General features: G+C 37.9%; 1 long non-coding RNA gene across 2 annotated transcripts; it reads right to left on the bottom strand.

The window, feature by feature from the left end:
- Nucleotides 1–9,672: 9,672 nt before the first annotated feature.
- Nucleotides 9,673–12,085, bottom strand: LOC144704929 (uncharacterized). 2 transcript variants are annotated; one of them, XR_013581932.1, is made up of 3 exons: nt 11,353–12,085; nt 11,159–11,281; nt 9,673–10,089 (listed from the first exon to the last, which is right to left on the bottom strand). It is a non-coding gene; the product is annotated as an uncharacterized LOC144704929 (long non-coding RNA). The 2 variants fall into 2 exon arrangements; XR_013581931.1 differs by having other exon boundaries at nt 11,159–12,085.
- Between the last annotated feature and the right edge of the window lie 320 nt (nt 12,086–12,405).

Below are 12,405 nucleotides of genomic sequence, written 5' to 3'. Positions count from 1 at the left end.
AACTTGGCAACAGATTTCTCGAGCTTCGGATGAGGCAAACAAAGCTTCAGTCTCAGTCAATGGAAGAGAAAGAGTGAAGAGGGAAGATGGGAGAACGAAGAGGCAGCCGCAATTCGGAGCAACGATAGATGTGGAATGATGGGCCAATGAGGCTGACGAGAAGAAGGGCGATTGAGCAATGATGGGCTGATGGGGGGAACGTAGTCGCAATCCCCCTTTAAAAAAACCATACACATTTGCATATTCACACCACACACGGCCATGGTCGATGTGTGGTGCGAAGAACTGTAGCTCTGTTAAATGTGCAGTCTAAAAAATCAAACCAGACAGCCCATCGGCCTATTTTCACACTAGATGCACGAAAGGACCAACCCTATGAATACATGGGCCTAGAGGATCACACACAAAAAGGTCTTTTGGACTTCAAAATATATACTTATGTTTTGGGGTTTTTATGAACAATATCCACTTCACATAAATAGAGGAAAGCTTTGAATGAAATTCACTTCGGCCAAAATTGTTCAGGGGCATGCCCCTTCTTCTCCCTTCTCCCCATGACTCCTCTCCACTCCCAATGCGATAGGGATGATGTAATGATGACGACGAAGATTGAAAGGGTTTGATCAACGAGAAGGAGGAAATCCAACATGTTAAGGACCACGTGGATACCTCTAGAGGCTGCACACTTGAGCGGCTCGGCTTATCTTGCTTGGGGACCCAAGAGATCACAGATGTGATCCGTGCGCAGTACTTCGTTCTATAATTTTATCGATGTCGTATGATTTCACTAAAGTTTTCCTCTGCCGATCATTTTAAAATCTTCATCCAGATCCAGGCCTCGAGAACCCAAAACTTACTTGACTATATCCTAGTTAACAGATAAGAATCTGTTTCAACTATTACTATTTTTTCTTTATCATGAGCATGATTAATATCATTAGATGAAGTTACCCATAATGTACAAATATGTATTTCAATTTTTTCATATATATTTCAAGACGCATTAGAATCCAAATATGATAAGAACTAACTCAAGGTGACGTGGGTCAGCACCACGTTTCCATCAAATCTTCTTTTGGTTTGTAGTTTCTTTTCATTTGCTCATTCATAATAGCGTGTTCTTTATCATAGAAACAGAAAAAGGGGTCCTATCACTTTTGTTTTCTTTAACTTCTATGGATCAAGCTTGAACAACACTTACATGCATTATTTATATGCATTTTTATACTTTCAGAATTGAAAAGATGAGCAGTTCTTGTCTTGAGCTTTCACAATTCCAAGATGGGCCTTGGTGCCTGAAGATGGTGAGATGCCTTTTCCATTCTCTAATTGCCTAATTTCTATTCTATAAACTTTGTGCGTTCTTTAACTTGGGAGAATTGAATATTTGATAAAAAATTTTAATGTTTTGAGCGTAATTTTGTGGAAACTTGAATTGAACTGTCGGTGACATTGATTTGAAATTCTCTTACATAAGTTGTTTAGAGGTTTTGAGGAACCCATAGAATGTGACATTATGTAAAAATGCTGCGTGCCTTCCTCTTAGCTGAGCAGGACATGTCCAAAAGGACACAGATTAAATTTTGGTTTCTAGGATCATGATATTGAGTTTATCAAAACTCTTTGCAAATTAAGAAGAAGATCAAGTTCATTATAAAATTATTATACGCAAATTAGAGACTATCCTGAATTTTATTGATTATTTTTTTTTAGTCACAAGTACAAACATATCAAGAAAAAAAGAAAAGCAAGATTAAATAATAAGGAAGCAAGATTAAATAGAAGTCGGGAAATAAAATTAATAAGAAATAAGAAAAGTAAAAGAATAGTAGGAATAAGGATACAAAGAAGAAAAAAAGAATACAAAACTGATGTCAGAAAGAAGAAAAAAGAATCATAAAATAAGAATAAAATAAACCAGAAAAGTAGGAAAGTAATAAGAAAAGAAAATTTCAAGAATTATGAAATAAGATAAAAAAAGAAGATTTAAATTAAAAGAGCAGAAGGAAAAAACAAGAAAAGAAAATTTGGAGCAGAAGAAAATAAAAACTGAAGATCAAAAGCATAGTAAAAGAGCAAAAGAAGAGGATAATAAGAAGAAAACAGAATAAGAAGAAGAAAATCAGAATAAGTGAAGAAGAAAATAGTTGGAAAAAGAGAAGAAAAAGAGAAAGATTAAGAAAATAAGAGTAAGAGAAGAAACAATAAGAAAATGAGAAGAAAAATAAAGCCCAAGGAGGTAGAGAAGAGAGAGGGAGTTTACAAACAAAATGATGATCATTATTATTTATTATAATCCAGTCCCTGTCTGGTTTGACAAACTGACTGGATCCACCCCCATTGGCTAGTGCTCTTGATAAAATGCAAAATATTAGGCCATTTATATGAAAATTACATATTTTCTACATTAAAATAAATATATCTGTGGGTTATCAAGCTTTAAATGATTAAGTCTATTTTTAGGGTGATATTATGATTTTTGTGGATATAATGGTATTTTAAATGATTTCCTAGACATCATATTCTTAAACAAAATAATTTTCTGATTCGGTATACATTCGTTTATGAATTATTTGACCATATATATATGGAGATGTCCATAAATAATTATTTTAATGTATATGCATTATATTTTTCTGATTCGGTACATATTTTTAATTACTTATTAACATATTTTTTGTCTTAAAAATGTGCCCTGACACGTGTCACCATTTTATCTGATTGAATGGCGACAAATCAAAAGCATTCACAACGATTAGTTGCACTAATCATTGTGAAACAGGCAAATTATGGCATTCCCCAATCATTGGCGGACATGTTCTGTTTACTTTATTAGCACGGGTGACATAGACTGATAGAAAAAATATTGAATTTGAATTTCAGTAAATGCTAAGCAATAATTGAGAAAGAAAAATGAAATAATATGTATTTAAAAGTCAATATTTATGGTGGTACACGTGCAACGTATCCATTGTTTTAGAACATATGCAATGCGGAGATGGTGAGCAAAACGTGTTGCCAGGCCAGGTCACAGAATCAATGTTGTTTCTTTTGTATTTTTGCATGAGAATGACACGCATCATATGCCATGTGCAAAATGTAAGTTCACAAATACATAGGTAGGGAAAGATGGGTGGTGGGTGATGAAGTAAGGTAGTACACATGGTTTTGAAATTGGCTTTAGGTGGTTCAAGGGCAGGTGATTCTGTGCTTAAGACTTGAAGAAATGACTATCTCTCCTGCCAGATAAAATTATTTACAATGCATATCCTTCACTAAAGAGTGGGATCCAATTAATTCACTCATCACTCCTTTCCACAATGATAGTACTTCTACCCTTTTATCTTCATGTCTGCTCCTCACCCTATTAGATATCCTAACAACTCAGGAACTGACCAAGAGTATCTAGATTCATGTGTTATACCATCAAGAGATGCTTTTGATCCCTTAAAAGAGCCTAACTTCTCTACTCATTCCTTTGGAATCATGGTTTGGACAACTTCTTGAGGTGGTTTGATTATATGGGATGTATGCACTCAAGAATAATGACATTAAAAATATTCAAAAAAAATGAAAAACATGATCCATTCATGCAAAAAGACCTAATGCATTCATGCAAAAAGACCCACCAGACTGCTATTTGCATTGACCCAATGCAAATAAAAGTAAAACAAAGAAAGGGAAATGAAAAAAATGCAAAGCGAAACGGAGTAGGTGCTGATCATCCAAGGGAGTTGGCTGCCATTGGACTAGTTGATGGTGCTTCAGCTGTCATCCTACTTGATTGAAAACCTAAAAAAGTAAAATAATATAACAAGAAGAAAAACAAATGGCCACCGTGGCCTTAGTTGTTCGAGTAAAAACAAGCAAAATTAAAATGTCTTAGGATGAAATTAAGCTAAGAAACAGAGAGCTAGTAAAATTTCAAAACTAGGAGATGGTGGAAGACTTAGGAAGTGGTGGTAGAGCTGGGATGTTTTCAAGGATGGTGACCATATGTTTCTGTATTTGATCTGCTTCAAGATATAGCCTCAACCTTTGACCATTGACTGTAAAGGACTTCCCCGTCTTTGGATCTGTAATAATGACTGCACCAGAATCAAAAAATTCATTAATAACATAAGGTCCATCCCATCGTGATTTCGACTTCCCAGGAAATAATTTAAAACAAGAGTTGTAAATCTAAATTCTTTGATTATCATGTAGATTCCTCCTCTTCAAGACCTTGTCATGAAAGTGCTTCATTTTGGACTTGTAGATGAGAGACTTATCATAGGCTTCATTCCTCAACTCTTAAAGTTCATGTAGCTGCAAAAGGTGATTCTTTCATGCATCATCTAGAGAGGTATTAATTTTCTTAATATCCCAATAAGCCTTATGTTCAATTTCAACAGGAAGGTGGCAATCTTTCCCATAGACTGCTCTGTAGGGGGGCATTCTTAAGGATGTTTTATAGGCAGTCCTATAAGCCATAAATCATCATAGAGTCTACTTGCCCAATCTTTCTCATCCGGCCTTACAATTTTCTTCCAAATCTTTTTAATCTCTCTATTACTAACTTCTACGTGCCCATTAGCTTGAGGGTGGTATGGAGTAGTCATCTTATGATGGACTCCATATCTTTTAAACAAATTCCTTGAGTGGGAATTTTTGAAATGCCTACCACCGTCGCTAATGATTGCTATTGGACATCCAAACCTGCTAATAATATTCTGTAAAATAAATTTAGGCACCATTGTATGATCATGTGATCTAGCGGGAATGGCTTCCACCCATTTGGAAACATAATCGACTCCCATTAGGATATATTCATATCCCTCAAAAATTGGAAATGGTCCCATGAAGTCGATTTCCCATTGATCAAACACCTCAACTTCTGTAATTGGCTTCAAGGGCATGTGATCTTGCTTGCGCAAATTCACTACAGCTTGGCATAATAAAGAAACTTTACACAATTCAAAACAATCTCTATGCAAGATCAGCCAGTAGAAACCAGCTTGCAAGATCTTGGAAGATGTAATCTTAGGAGAGTAATGTCCCCCATATGGAGAAGAATGACGAGATTCTACAATCTTCCATTGTTCTTCATTGGGTACACACCTTCTAAGTATATGGTCAACCCCTTGATGAAATAATTCAGGTTCTTCCCAGAAATTATGCTCTATTTCTTTATAAAACCTCTTTCTAGCATTAACATCCCAATTATCAGGAGGTTGACCTGAAAACCCATAATTACCGATATGTCCGTACCATGGCATGTTTGTTGCTTGCACTTCCAAGATCTACTCATCAGGATAATGCTCAAACATGGGTGATGGTGAGTCAAGAGTTAGTCTAGAAAGATGATCTGCAACATGATTATCACACCCACGTCTATCTTTAATTTCCAAATCAAATTCCTACATCAATAAAATCCATCTCATGAGTTGCTTCCTTTTTACTTAGAAAAAAGTTCAAAGCTCCATGATCAGAAAAAACAACTAATTTAATACCTAATAAATAAGAACAAAACTTTTCTAAAGCAAAAATAATTTCTAACAATTCCTTATATGTAGTGGAGTAGTAGACTTGTGCTTCCCCCAAGGTCTTGCTAGCGTAATAGACAGCCACTGGCTTCTTTTCAACACTCCCTAATGCAAAATCAGAAGCATTACACATTCGTTCAAATGGTTCATCCCAGCTTGGGGCTTGTAGAATTGGAGCTTGGACTAGAGCCTCTTTGATCTGCAAAAAGGAAAATTTAGCTTGAGAATCAAAAATAAAATCAACATCTTTTGAAAGCAAATTAGTTAAGGGTTTGGAGATTTAATCAAAATCCTTGATGAATCTCCTATAGAAACCTGCATGGCCAAGGAAACCTCTAAGTTGTTTGAAGTTTGTAGGAGGAACACCCTTGATCACTTCTATTCTGGCCACCTCCAGCCCACGTTTGCTTATTTGATGACCCAACACTATCCCCTCTTGCACCATGAAATGGGACTTCTCCCAACTTATGAGTAGCTTCTTCTTCATGCATATCTGCAACACCTTAGATAAGTTAGACAAACAGAAAGTCATACATAATTATCTCTAAACAATCTCTCACTAATTCAGAGAACATGGCACTCATACATCTTTGAAAAGTGGCTAGTGCATTACACAAACCAAAGGGCATCCTCCTTAAAACAAAAGTTCCTATAGGACAAGTAAATGTGGTCTTTTCCTGATCATCTTTATGCATGGAAATCTGATTATTACCTGAATAACCATCAAGTAAACAAAATTATTCTTGTCCTGAAAGTTTTTCTAAAATTTGATCAATAAATGGATGAGGATAGTGGTCTTTCTTGGTACATAAATTCAATTTTCTATAATCTATGCAAACTCTCCATCCTGTGGGAATTCTAGTTTGTAATTCTTCTCTCTATTCATTCCTATGCATTATTCCAGATTCTTAGCCACAACATGAATAGGGCTCATCCATGGGCTGTCAGAAATTGCATAAATAAAACCAGCTTTCAACCACTTAATGATTTAATTTTTAATCACTTCTAACATATGAGGATTTAGGCACCTTTGGGTCTCTCTAAATGGTTTGATGTTCTCCTCAATAAAAATTATGTTCTCACTGACCTCTATGCTAATGCCATGAATATCATCAATAGAACATCCTATAGTTGATTTATGCAAAGATAAAACTTTCAACAATGCATCTTCTTGATTAGGAGATAAATGAGAAGAAATAATAACTGGGTAAGTTCTATGAGTTCGTAAAAATGCATACTTTAGAGAGCTAGGTAGAGTTTGAGTTCTAATTCAGAAGTACACATATTAGGTGGAACATCAATATCTAGATCATTTTTTTCTTTCTCATCTTCATAAGAAGCAATTGAATTCGAAGGGAATGCGTGAAACTCATAAACTTTTTCATCAACAAGATCACAAACACATGCATCATTGCCATAATTTTCAGGGAATTTTAGAGGCCTATAAATCATAATTCTATCTTCTCTTGGCCAACTTTGAGTTCAACTGTCCCCTTACCCCAATCAGTGGTTTCTTGGGCTGTTGCTTAGAAAGGTCTACAAAGAACTATAGGTGCATGGCTCAAATTTTCTGTAACCTTCATATCTGTTACAATAAAATCAAAAGGAAAACAGCAATTCTCTACTCTCACAATCACATCCTCTGGATTCCCATATGGCTGTCTAATTGATACATCATCTAGCTGCAATTGTATCAAAATTTGCTCTAATTCTCCAAATTTAAACTTATTATAAATTGTTTTAGTCATAATATTCACACTTTCCCCTGTATCCAAAAGTGATCAACTAAATATCATTCCCTCAATTTCACATTAAATCAATGGAGCTCATGTGTCCCTTTTCTTCCCAGGAATTTTATTTGATAGAATAGAACTAATACTATCACATAATTTAATACTCTTTTGCTTCCTAGATGTAGTACAAAGATTTTCAGAAACTTTGAGTATGAAGGAGCATTCTGAATTGCATCTAACAAATGAATAGTGATAGTGGCTTCCTTAAAAATGTTAAGGAAGTGACTATCACTTGGGGGAACTTTGGAAGGTTTCAAAGCTTGAGGAAAAGGAATGGGGGGTACATAGTCTTTTGCGTTAGGCTCCAGTGTGATATTTTCTCTAGAGATTCTTCATGATCTTCTCCCAAATCATCAAAAACTCTGTCTTCCTCCTCCATATCAGGTTCCTCACAATGTTTTTTCCAAAATGGATCAAATAGTTCCTTCCCATTCCTTAATATAGAAATTTCACTTAGATACACATGGTCATGAGATTCAAATGTTTCACTATATGGAGCATGTTCTGAATCATCAATATCATGACCAATAAAAGAAATATTTCTTGGATTATCACTGGGATGGGTTGGAAGTCGACCTGAATTTTGGCTAATGGTGCCAAAATCATCCATTTTATCTTTATTCTTGTCACCTCTAAAGTTCCCTTAAGAATTTTGCCCTCGTCCAATATTATTCCTCTCTAAATTATCTATTCTGGCCTACATTCTTCTTTGATTCTCCAAGAATTCCTCTTGCTTCAGCATCATTTGCTTCAACATGTGCATCATGGAGTTAGAAGATGAATCTTGAGAACTCAAAATAATTTAGGACAACGGTTATAAGCAAACTTCTGATAATTTTGGTTGTTTTGCTAATGATATGAACATGGCTGGAAATTGTTTTTCCCTTCTCTGCTCCACCCCTGATTTCCATAATTCCTCCTTTGATTCCAAACTCCTTGCATGAGGTTATTTTCCTAAAAAGCATTCCCCTATTCAAGAGTGGGACCAATATCATTAGTGTGATCAAAATTCTCACAAATGGAACAAAGGGGAAAAGGATGTTTAGGGATAGTTGAAGGGGAAGTAAAGGGTCAAGAGGAGCTCATCATCTTCTTCATGTTTTCGGCAAGCTCCTAAACAGTCTTATCCACCTTATCTAAGTCTCTCTCTACCTTATATTTTCATAAATCATGTTCTATTGCACTCACATCAATCAGCCCTCCAAGTTTTGGTCCTCAAATTCTCCCATTATAGCTCAAGCCCTGATGATATGCACAACTATCTGCCAATTTTTTAATGATAATTTTGTCTTGATCAATTGTTTTATCTATAAAGGTACCTCCACGGACACTATCTAGTCTACCTCTTTTATGGTGATTCAATGCATCATAAAAAAACTGAACTATTTGCAAATCAGGATGACTATGATAGGACATTTTCTACTAAGTACTTTCAATCTTTCCCATGCTTCACTAAGAGAATCAGATCCTTCGGTAAAATCTATAATTGCTTTCCTATAGGTATTAGTCCTTCCAACTAAATAATCTTTTTTTCAAAAAAATCTCTTCATCTCACTCCAATTCTGAAAATTTTTACCCACATTTCTGAACCAGTATTTTGCCTTATCCTGAAGAGTACGAGGGAACATTCTCATTTTCAAAGCATCTGAAGTCACTCCTCCAATGTTATAAGAATCATATTTCTCCAAAAATTCATACAAGTACTCATAAGTATCTTTATTCAATTTTCCATAAAATGATGGCAGAATTTAATGAAGACAAGGGTCTATTTTAAAATTTACATTCACATCTATGGTCCCATGGACCCTAAGGTGAATGTTACTTTCAGTTGGCTCATAAATTTCCCTCAATCTCATTATTCTATTCACATCACTAGGAATTTTAGCCATCTCCCTAATTTCTTCAACAAATGTGTCCTCAACTTCTGTACGCGTTTCTTCCAAAGTCTTAGTCTTTCTCACAGATTCTAGAGCATTTAAACGTGGGTTTCTAGATCTTCTACCTTGCACAACACAATTATTATGGAATTTGAAGGTGAAAATGAAGGAGCTTTTTTAATGAAATTTTGAGGGCATGAACTGGGGATATGGATGAAGACCTAGAGAGAAAATTAAATGATTCTAGAAAGAGAAAGTAGGGAAAATGAGTATTAAGAGTGAGAAAATGATGGATTTTAAGGGTAAATGGATGAATGATGATCTGAAAATGGAAATCTAGGTTCCTAAAAGCTAAATGAAAGTCAGGTGAGCCCTCAATGCTTCCTCTCAAGTCTCTCTCCTTACATTTTGTCGGGATCATGTGTTTTTCGATGCAAACAATGGACGAGATTGAATGAAAACTTCAACAAACTTACGTTAAGTAGGTAGAACAACCTAGATTTGAAAATATGCCTTGTTCTGCTTGCCAGCCACTTGCAAGACCACGTCCAGAATGAGAGCAAATGAGGGAGAAAAGAGTATTTATAGATTGGAATAATTAATAGAATACCCCTTTGAATATTTGTTATTTTCTTTTCTTGTCGTTCTTGCCTCTTTTTCTCGATGGGTTGAGAATTTCCCCTTGTAATCTTCAACTTGTTTCTTTGGAAGGCTTTTGAGAGCCCTATGGACAGGTCAGGTAGTGACTCATCTTCCTCTGATTTCTCATTTGAATGCCCAAAACACCATTTTTCTCCTTTCAAGCCTTTTTTGAGAATCGCTAAACTCTAAAAAATTCTCCAACTCTTGAAGAATTGTATCTTCTTATTCGTGTGAATTTCTGCACATGTGAAACTATAGAATACTCGTCAGCACTAAAACTTCTTGACCACAAAGAAGTGAAGATTTTATTCAAAAATAACCATAATATGCAAAAATTAGAATTTATAGCTTATGCATAAATATTTAGTTAACTCAAATTATAAAATGATAACATCTAGATTAATAATACCATAATCATTTAAAATATATCTAAATATCCATGCATTTATCATGTTATCAATGACCAATCAAAAGCATTGACAATGATCAGTTGCAGTAATCATTGTGAAACATCCCAGTTATGAGATTCCCCATCATTCATTGACATGTTCTGTTTACTTTATTCGCATGGGTGACATGGACCAACAGAAAAAAGTATGGTAGTTATATTGCAATAAATGCTAAGCAATAATTGTGAGAAAAAATGAAATAATGTGTTTAAAAGCAAATATTTATGGCGGTACACGTGTAAAGCCACCATTGGTTTAAAACCTATGCAATGCTAACATGGCGTGCGGAAACATGTTGCCACGTCACTGAATCAATGGTGTTTCTTTTTTATTTTCCCATGGGAATGACACGCATCAGTGTGACATTCAATGGAAGAAAAAAAATAATATAAAGCAGAAAAGAAGATGTGTGACGTTGATGTCAGACGTTGTCAGAGACGTCGTCCGGTCGACACCGAATATCATGGTTCGGTGTCGATAAGGGATGATGGTATCGAACGTCGACGGTGTCGTCGTCCGACGGATCAAAACCCTAACAGGTCGATGTAACTGTGATGTGATGAATGTCCTACCTGTCGTACGTGCATGCTCCGACTCGAGGGAGGCGCCGAGCTCCATGCTTGGACGGGTCGCTGGGTGACGGCAACGGTGGCCTCTCAAACCTCGTCGGAGCGACGAAGGCATCTACGGCCAAACGGAATATATCCGTAGGGCTTGCACGTAACGGACGGTCTCGTCCGTACCGGTAAGACACTCAGTTTATCGCAGTTCTCTCAATACCTCTCTCACCTACTTAGCCCGAGCGCAGTGGAGTCGAGACGAACGAGTACTGCAAATGGTAATTAAACAAGTGGCGGGAGAGGACGGCGTACCTCGTCGATGCGTGGCTCGTCGTGCAGGGCTTCGTCGATGTCGGTGGCGGTTCGGAGTGGGTGGGGCGGAGATTTGCCGGAGACACCACGGCAGCTCGACGAGCAATGATGTTGATGCCGGACCTATATTTAAAGGCCGGAGTAAGGAGGGATAAAAGCTGATGGGTCCAGGTAGGACTGCTCGAGTGACCAACCCAGTGTTGCTGGCACATCCAAAGATGGGGCGCGGTGACACCAAGCAGCAGGCGCGATTGCCAGCGCGTATCACTGGGTCTCCAATGCGCAGATCGACGAGCGATGGAGCTCAGTCAATTGCTGGAGGCCGACCAACTTGGAATGGACTTTGGCGTCCTGGAGGGGCCTGCGCATTGGAGGGGCCTGCGCGTAGGGACGGCTAGGATAAGCACGCGGAGCGGTGTCCACGGTCAGCTGAGATGGACAGAGCGATTTTCTTTGCCAGGAGGTAGGATCCCAGGCGTCCCGCAGGAGGAACAAAGGCTTTGGACGCCCAGGTGGACGAGACGTTCTAAGTCCCGCGCCTTCGCGATCGCACGTGGGCGGAATGAGTCCATGGACGCCGCTCTTCACAATGAACGTTAAGTCCGCCCGAAGGAAGCCGCCTGGATCGGCCGTCGTGGATACGGCGCCCGATTCCCAATTTGAATTACGGCGCTCGCAAATTACTCTGCAATTTGGATATACGGCGAGGGAATCTGCAAGGGGCGAGTGTGGTTTCACTTGGCGATGAATCCCCGAGCAGAATACCGAGACGGGTGAAACAATTCACAGCCAGGCGAATTCCTGATTTCCCACAGTGGACGCCCGACGGACGGGAGACTTCTGCGCGTCCGCCGGCAATACAGGGGGAAGAAGTCTCCGTAGGGTAGTAACAACCTTTCCCTCTTCTTCTTCTGCACGTATCTTCGATTTCCCTTTCAGCTAGCTCTCCTTCCTCCCTCTCGAGTTTCTTCTTTGATCGAGAGGGGAGACCAAGAGCTTTCAACCTTTCCCTTTCAATGATAAAACTTCAACTTTAGAATAATCCTGGTCTAATTCTATAGGGCGCCCTCTCTTCCCTTATAAAGGGGAAGGGAAATGGGCCCCCCAAATTGGGTCAACCAAGGGGAGAAAGGGGTCCATTAAGGGGGCCCTTATATAATGGGCCCCCCTCATTACAAAATGAAGAGGAAGAGTGAAATAATAAAGGAAAAGAGGAGAAGGCTAGAGGCCCCTTCCCGTGACAATGA

The sequence above is a fragment of the Wolffia australiana genome, chromosome 6 (genome assembly GCF_029677425.1).
Source record: "Wolffia australiana isolate 7733 chromosome 6, ASM2967742v1".
NCBI classification, from domain to species: domain Eukaryota; kingdom Viridiplantae; phylum Streptophyta; class Magnoliopsida; order Alismatales; family Araceae; genus Wolffia; species Wolffia australiana.
Note: the sequence above shows the minus strand (reverse complement) of the source record. Positions and strands in the feature narration are given on the sequence as shown.